The sequence below is a fragment of the Heteronotia binoei genome, chromosome 5 (assembly GCF_032191835.1).
Source record: "Heteronotia binoei isolate CCM8104 ecotype False Entrance Well chromosome 5, APGP_CSIRO_Hbin_v1, whole genome shotgun sequence".
In the NCBI taxonomy this organism is placed as follows: Eukaryota; Metazoa; Chordata; class Lepidosauria; order Squamata; family Gekkonidae; genus Heteronotia; species Heteronotia binoei.
The window spans coordinates 118,572,478-118,578,630 of NC_083227.1; positions in this window are offsets into that span (position 1 = coordinate 118,572,478).

Sequence of the window (6,153 nt, forward strand, 5' to 3'; positions counted from 1 at the left end):
GACAGGCTAGACCCATTATGGAATATGCTGTACTCACCTGTTTCTTTTGCTGTCTTCTTTGTTTTGCCAAACTCTACTCCTGGGGTTCCCAAACACTGGCACTAGCGTAATGTATCTGACACAGGACAGAAAGTTAGCAGTTATTCATGTAAAAGAACTAGATAATATCACAAATTGGTAGTCAAAAAGAGTGATTATAATAATACATTCAGTAGTGGTAAAAATATCCTTTGATACATTCCCATTCCTAGTTGTAGAGTACATCCGCTTCATACATGGACCTCCAGTATGAAATTTCACTTTAAGATAAAACAAAGAGAAAAAGATAACTTTTACAATTGATCATCAATAAACTTTAAAAATCCAGGGAAAATAAATCAATCATATTAAATGCTTTTCCTTAATGACCAATCCATGCACTGATAATGTCTTTTTAGTGTGTTAGTGCTTAAACATATGGATGTACATTTGTGAGGCACCCTTGTGCATTCAGATACATGAAAACTGTACTTGCCACCAGAACATAACAATATACCTCACAAGCATATTCATTCACTCACTTTACTATCCCTAGCAGAACCTATCTCATGAGGACTGCAGTTTACTTCTAGGACTATTTCACTTGTCTGAGCCTTCTCAGCACACACACACACAATTGTGCAGTTTCTTTTGCCTCCGTTTCTGATGTGGGACTCTCTCCTAGTTTTTACCTCAGCCCTGTTCTCCCTCACACATATGGATTTCCTTTCCTCATATGATTACCAGTTATCTGCCTGGATTGCCTAGGCTATTGGCTGGTCATCATCTTCTGTTTCCTTATGTACATTTCATATTACATTGGTCAATATGTTTATGAAGACCCCCACATATGCCTCCCAAAACACCCCCCCAACCAAATCTTTTGGACATATTTATTGTTTCCGTGTGTTTGTGTGAAGATGGTACTAGGATCACTGGCAGACTGGTGGTGTGCACTAGGAGTGTGCATTCAGTTTGGCCGAACCGAATCAACCGCCGAAGCACCCCTGATTCGGCTATATATGGAATCGCATGCAGCCGAATCCAGTTGGGGCCCATTATGCGGGAGCCGAGTATGGCTCCCCATATACTTCTGTATAGATATTCGGAAGTATACAGAATTCAATGCAAAAGGCGGGAAAGGGGCTTCTGCAGCCTCAGGGGAGCTGCTTGCCTCCTTTCCCGCCTTTGGTAGCCTTTTCCTGCCTCTCCCATAGCCTCCCTGAGAACCGGGGGGTGGGGGGAGGGGAAAAAGGAGCCCCAGCAGACAATCCAAAGCATGCATTTGCAAAATGCATTGCAAATGCATGCTTTGCAGGGCTGTTGTGTAGCTGATCCCCCAGCCATCAGCAACATTGTTGTTCTTTTGATCTTTTGCTTACTTGGTTATCCAAGTAAGCACTGTTGTCTGGCCAATCACAGAGCAGTGCTATTTTTTGAAACTACTCTTTGTAGGGCCAGAGAACCTTTTTAAGGAGTCTGCCTGGCTGGACTCCTCCATTGCTGCTGTGTTGGTGTGTGTTGGTGTGAGAGAGAGATTTTGCTGTGCTGGCCCTTGGCCTCAGCTGCTGCTGCTCTCTCTCAGCCTTACCAGACTTGCCTGGAGTAGAGAAGACGTCTAAGGTAAGACAGTCTTGAGGTTCTTGTTTTTATTTTAGTTGGTAAAAGGACTTTTTAAGACTCAGAGTCCCTTTACTTATTCAGATTTGGGTGGTGGGTAGCTTATTTGGGGTTAGGGTTAGGGGGTTCTGCTGGAGGAGGGGGCCTGGGGTGGGTTTTTTTTTGCCAATTTGCCCGTATCTTACTTTAGTGAGAGGACTTTTCAAAGTGCCGTGTCCTTTTACTATTCCTGATTTGGATGGCTTGGATTTCTTGGGGTTAGGGTGAAGGGGTTTTTTTGGGGGGAGGGGTTGGTAAAGTTCCTGTATTGTTAAAAGTTAAGGTTTTTTTTACTGTTTTAAGAGGATTCTGTGTTTGATTTGTTGCTGCTGTGTTGTGCTGCTGTTGTTCCTTTTCTCTTCTGGTTCTGGTTCTTGGGGGGGGGGTGCTGTTTGGCCTAATTTTCATTGTTTAAAAGGCCAGAAACAGTTGAGTTTCTTGGCCTTCTCCTGCTGTCCCTTTTCCTGGTTCTGTTTTTTTTTTTGGGGGGGGGGGGAGCTCGCACCTGGGTGAGAGACCCAGAACCAGCAGGCTTATTGTGCTTGGCCAGCTCTCCCCATGTTGTTTGCGGCAGGGCTGGAGAGCTGGCATCTGTAGATTGTGTGTTCTGTGACAGGGAAGCTGGCACCCGGGTGAGAGACCTAGAGCCAGCATGCTTGTTGTGCTTGGCCAGCTCTGCCCGCGTTCTTTGGGCCAGGGTTGGAGAGCTGGCATCTGTAGATTGTGTGTTCTGTGGCAGGGAAGCTGGCACCTGGGTGAGAGACCCAGAGCCAGCATGCTTGTTGTGCTTGGCCAGCTCTCCCCATGTTCTTTGGGGCAGGGCTGGAGAGCTGGCATCTGGGTTTGCTGCAGCCAGGTCTGCAGAGCAGACCTTGAGCACATTGTGTTTTGTGTGGCAGGGTTCATACTGTAGATAGATGGATGTAGTGCATTTGGGTCCTATAGAGATTCTCTGGTGTGAAGTTAGGTTTGGATTTGGGTGCCCCAGGAATTGGACCCCCTGGCCCAATCTTTTTGGGACTTGGGGGGTTTGTAGGGGAGAGTCCCCTGCAGGTCCCCTGCAAATTTGGGGGTTCTCCCTCAAACCCCCTCCCCTCCAGGTGGCTTCAAATATACCTTATTTGCCATTGATTTCAATGGCCCATAGGGTATAATGGGGCCGTATATTCGGAAATAGCCGCGCATCTACCGTATATGTGGCTATTCTGACTACGGAATTCAGAAATATACGGGATTCTGTATTCCCCCCCCCCCCGTATATTTCCAAATCTGTGTACTACTGAATTTTTTTTTTTTTTTTGCACATCCCTAGTGTGCACCCCAGGTCATGATGCATGATGGCTCTCTACATTGTGAAAATGCTATTAATGCTATTCTCCCATGGGTCAGGGGCGGGCCTTGGCAGATGAGTTGCAGGTGGGCATCACCACCAGGTTGCATCCTGTCTGCAATGAGAGGAAGTACAAGCTGACCTGCACGTGTAACCCATGAATTAAGGTCAGCATTGCTCTCTTAGTGCAGAACTTACAGAATGGAAGCATGAGCTCTGCAGTGAGGTGCAGAGGTTTCAGGGCAGAAAACATGGCCAGAGGGAATGGCAGGGGGAAGAAGCTGGGGGGGGGGGGGAGAAAAAGAGGAGGGAGGGTGCACACCCCTCTAAGAGACAGATGGAGAACCCCAATGCTGGTTGTTGATGGTGAAGTGGGAAGTCAGGAGCAGTGTCAGGAGGGCAGGTGTGCTATTGCAGAGAATTCTACCAAGGTGGAATTCTACCAAGGTCAAGGAGTACCTTCCTGAGTCCCCTAAGCCTACCAGCTCCAACCCCCTGGAGCACTGACTGCACAAGGCCATCATCTGGTTCAGCCTCTCTTGTATAGCCATGCCCTTCCACCAGTGTCCAGAGCGAGTGGGTGTTCTCTCACCTGGGAGACATCCTCAGCCCCCACTATTCTTGTATAGACTCAGCTAGGATGGATGAGTTGTCCTTCCTGAAAGTCAACCTCTTCCTGCTGGGCCACTCTGCTTTGGGACTGGCAGACTAAGATCCAGGCCCCCCATTGTCCTCCCTGTGTGTTCCCCCCTCCTTTTCCCCAATCTGGGTGATCTGGCCTCTAGGTCGCACCCATGGCATTTGGGTAGGAGGATGACTGCCTCCACTTGGGAGGGGTTGGGGGGCATGTACAGTGGTGCAAGTGAAACAAGACTGTTCCGCCAACTCCCAATGTCATGCCCCCCATCCAGGCCATGGTTTACAGCCAGTATCAGAAAAACAAGCGGCAACTCTGAGTCAAACATGATTGGACTAAGTTTGGGTGGTCCTCTGTTTCTCTTTCCCTTTCTCCCTGCTCTCTCAGCACCCTGAGCTATTTCCATGCCTCCTTTCCATTTTTCAATGCTGTTGGGTCTGGGTCTTCTTAGTGTCATAGCCCTGAATCACCTCCACTGTTGCAGGTGTCTCCTGAGCCTAGGGGGAAAGTGGGGTTGGCCATGCCATCTAATCATCTTTACATCAGAGGGTGAAGAGAGCCCAGGGATGTGGCCACCTGCAGCATTGGGGGTGGCTCCTGGGTGGGGCAGAAGGGGGTTGCCCCTGCCCTGCACTCAGCTTGTGAGCAGATGGTGGGTGGGCCCAGGGATATGGTCACCCACAACAATCTAGGAGGCTTCATGGCCCAGGTGGGGCAGGAGAGCATTGGTTTCCTACACTCACCTTGCAAATGGATGGTGGGTGGGCCTGGGATTGTGGACACCCACAACAGTGTGTATGGCTCCCAGGTAGGGCAGGAGGGGGTTGGCTCTGCCCTGCATTTACCATGCAAATAGAGGTTGGGTGGACCTGGGGACATGGCCATTCACAACAGTGCAGGTAGCTCCTGACCTGAGTGGGCCTGCTCTGCAGTCACCATGTGAGCTGTGGGTGGGCCCAGAAATGTGGCCACCTGCAACAATGCAGATTGCTCCAGGGCTCAGGTGGGACAGGAGGGGGGGGGGTTGGACATCCCAGGGAGCATCCCCAAGAGGTCCTCTATGAGTCTGATGCCTCTAGCTTGTATAGGGCCCCACATGAAATTTCACCTTGGGGTGGACTGTAACCAGAGGAAACTTGTTCTTCAACATGTGGGCTGGGCATGGCCAACTCTTTTCCCAGATCCTCATAGGAGTTGGCAGGTCTTCCTTCTTCCCCTTGTTTCAGGGCTGCATAGCCATCCCCTTTCACTCACACCACTGGCAGGGTGAGTGGAGTGCACGACCAATTTCACAAGGCAACTAGTACCCTACTCTTCATTTTCATGGCAGCATTTGTTCCCTGGCTCCAGAGTTCTCCAGATCTATGCCCTGTCACTTGTTCACTGTAAAGATGATCACTGTGCATGGCCAACCTTTCCTGGGAATAGGGTGTTGGCATGGCAGCAGGTTTGAGCCACCTCTTCCGAGTGTGGTCTGCTCTCTTTCTGCTGTTTGGAGTTTGGGTGTGTTGCACTGGGCTTTGACTCTCACCCCATATTTAGGTTTATTCCTGTGCTTGGCCAATCCTTCATGTTTGGCATCAAGTTTGAATCACTACCTCATCCAGTGAGGAGTTGTTGAACATGTGGGAGTTGGATCCTTCTTTGCTTGCAGGGCTCCAGAGCCAGCCTTTTGCTCACATTGCTGGTGATATTCTGTGTGTCCTTTCCCAAGACTTCATTCAGGAGTCGTCAGGGGGGAGGCTTCCCTTTGTGCCATGGCTCCAGAGCTATCCTCTATCACTTGAACCCCTGGCAAGTTGATTTCAACAATGCAGATGACTCCTGGGTCTGGAGGAGAAGGATCAGTGTCCCAGGGAGGTCCACCATGAGTTTGATGCCTCTAGCTTGCTTGGGGTCCATTCTATACATTGCTTAAGCTGCACCTGACATTTCCCTAAAAGCACTTTCCTGGGAGCACCTACTTTGGGGACCATTAACTCAGACCTTCCCAAGTCCAATCAACACATAAACTGGAGAGCATGTAGGGGAGCATCCCAGGGAGGTCTGCTGTGAATTTGATGTCTCTAGCTTGCACGGGGTCTGTTTTATACACTGCTGAAATTGTGCCAAATGTTTTCCCAAAGACTTTCCTGAGTGCATCCTTTTTGGTCCAATCTGCACGTAACTTGGAAGGCATGTAGGAAAGCATCCTGGGGAGGTCCACTGCAAGTTTAATGCTTCTAGCTTGCATGGAGTCCATCCATGCACTGCTGAAGCTGTGCATAACATTTTCCCCAAAAGTACTTTCTTGGAGGCACCCTCATTAGGGAACTGTAACTCAGACCTCCTAAGTCCAATATTTACCAAATGTTGGGGCAGATAGAGGAGAGTCAGTGGGAGTTCTCCTATGAATTTGAAGTCTTTAGCACACTAAGGGAGGGGCTGTTCTGTTGCATCAATAACTTCCCAAACTGGTTCAGTTTGTGCAAGGCCATTTTAGTAAAGTTCAGTTCTGGGTTTGATTTGT